General features: G+C 30.2%; 1 non-coding gene across 1 annotated transcript; it reads right to left on the bottom strand.

Moving 5' to 3' along the window:
- Positions 1-1881: 1881 nt before the first annotated feature.
- Positions 1882-1989, bottom strand: LOC130951768 (small nucleolar RNA R71). The gene has a single exon (XR_009074088.1). It is a non-coding gene; the product is annotated as a small nucleolar RNA R71 (small nucleolar RNA).
- Positions 1990-2271: the final 282 nt, after the last annotated feature.

Below are 2271 nucleotides of genomic sequence, written 5' to 3'. Positions count from 1 at the left end.
TATTCTTCATGATCTTCAAGTTGTTTTTAATGAGTCTCCTTGTTTGATCTTCATATTTTCTTGTTTTGTGTCTTTTGTTGTTTTTCATATGCATTTTTTTGAATTCATAGTGTCTAAAAATGAAAAATCTCTAAGTTTGGTGTCTTGTGTGTTTTTCTTTTCTTGAAAATTTTTCAAAAATAAATTCTTGATGTTCATCATGATCTTCAAAGTGTTCTTGGTGTTCATCTTGACATTCATAGTGTTCTTGCATGCATCATTTATTTTAATCCAAAATTTTTATGTGTTGAGTCATTTTGTGGTTTTTCTCTTTCCTCATTAAATTAAAAAAAATCAAAAAAATATCTTTTCCTTATTTCACTCATAAATTTCAAAATCTTTGGGTTGACTTAGTCAAAAATTTTTAAAATAAGTTATTTCTTGTTAGTCAAGTCAAGATTTCAATTTCAAAAATCCTATCTTTTCAAAACTTTTTCAAAAATCAAATCTTTTTCATCTTTTCTTTCATGTTTCTCGAAAATTTTAAACATTATTTTTCAAAATCTTTTTCTTAATTTCATTTCAAATTTTCAAAAACTTACTAACAATTAATGTGATTGATTCAAAAATTTCAAGTTTGTTACTTTCTTGTTAAGAAAGGTTCAACCTTTAAATTCTAGAATCATATCTTTTAGTTTCTTGTTAGTCAAGTCATTAATTTTAATTTTCAAAATCAAATCTTTCTAAATTTCTTTTTCAAATCTTTTTCAAAATAAATTTCAATCATATCTTTTTAATCATATCTTTTCAATACTATTTTTTCAAACATATCTTTTTCAAATCATATCTTTTCAAAAATCAATTTCAAAATCTTTTCTAACTTCTTATATTTCCAAAATTGATTTTCAAATCTTTTTCAATTAACTACTTAACTTTTTGTTTGATTTTAAAATTCTTATCTTTTTCAAAACCACCTAACTGCTTTTCTCTCTCTAATTTTCAAAAATCATTAACTTCTTTTTCAAAATTCTTTTTAATTAACTAATTGTTTTAAATTTTAATTTTTTTCTATTTCTTCACTTAATTTTCGAATTCTAACAAAATTTTAAAATAAAAACAAAAATATTTTCCTTTTCCTTTTAATTATTTTCGAAAACTCTCTCTCTCATCTTCTTCTATTTATTTATTTATTTAATCACTAACACTCTTCTCTTCTTCTTATAATTCGAACCCTCTCTCCCTCTCTGTGTTTGAATTCTTCATCTCTTTTCTTTACATCATTCTTCTATTTTTTTCTTCTTCTACTCACATAAAGGAATCTCTATACAGTGACATAGAGGATTCCTCTTCCTTTTCTCTCCTCTTCTTTTTCATATGAGTAGGAGCAAGGACAAGGACATTCTTGTTGAAGCTGACCCTGAACCTGAAAGGACTCTGAAGAAGAAGCCAAGAGAAGCTAAAGCATAACAATCCAGAGAAAACCTTACAGAGAATCTCGAAAAAGAAGTAATGGCCGAACCCAACAACAATGCAAGGAAGATGCTTGGTGACTTCACTGCACTAAATTCTAACTTCCATGGAAGAAGCATCTCAATCCATACCATTGAAGCAAACAATTTTGAGCTTAAGCCTCAATTAGTTTCTCTGATGCAACAGAATTGCAAGTTCTATGGACTTCCATCAGAAGATCCTTTTTAGTTCTTATCTGAATTCTTGCAGATCTGTGATACTGTTAAGACCAATGGAGTTGATCCCGAGGTATATAAGCTTATGCTTTTCCCTTTTACTGTAAGAGACAGAGCTAAAACATGGTTGGACTCTCAACCTAGAGATAGCCTGAACTCTTGGGATAAGCTAGTCACGGCTTTCTTAGCCAAATTCTTTCCTCCTCAAAAGCTGAGCAAGCTTAGAGTGGATGTTCAAACCTTCAGACAGAAAGAAGGTGAATTCCTTTATGAAGCTTGGGAAAGATACAAGCAACTGACCAAAAAGTGTCCTTCTGACATGCTTTGAGAATGGACCATCCTGGATATATTCTATGATGGTCTGTCCGAATTGTCTAAGATGTCATTGGACCATTCTGTAGGTGGATCTATTCACCTGAAGAAAATTCCTGGAGAAGCTCAGGAACTCATTGAAATGGTTGCAAATAACCAGTTCATGTACACCTCTAAGAGGAATCCTGTGAGTAATGGGACACCTCAAAGGAAGAGAGTTCTTGAAATTGATACTCTGAATGCCATATTGGCTCAGAACAAAATGTTGACTCAGCAAGTCAATATGATTTCTCAG

The sequence above is a fragment of the Arachis stenosperma genome, chromosome 1 (genome assembly GCF_014773155.1).
Source record: "Arachis stenosperma cultivar V10309 chromosome 1, arast.V10309.gnm1.PFL2, whole genome shotgun sequence".
NCBI classification, from domain to species: Eukaryota; Viridiplantae; Streptophyta; class Magnoliopsida; order Fabales; family Fabaceae; genus Arachis; species Arachis stenosperma.
Note: the sequence above shows the minus strand (reverse complement) of the source record. Positions and strands in the feature narration are given on the sequence as shown.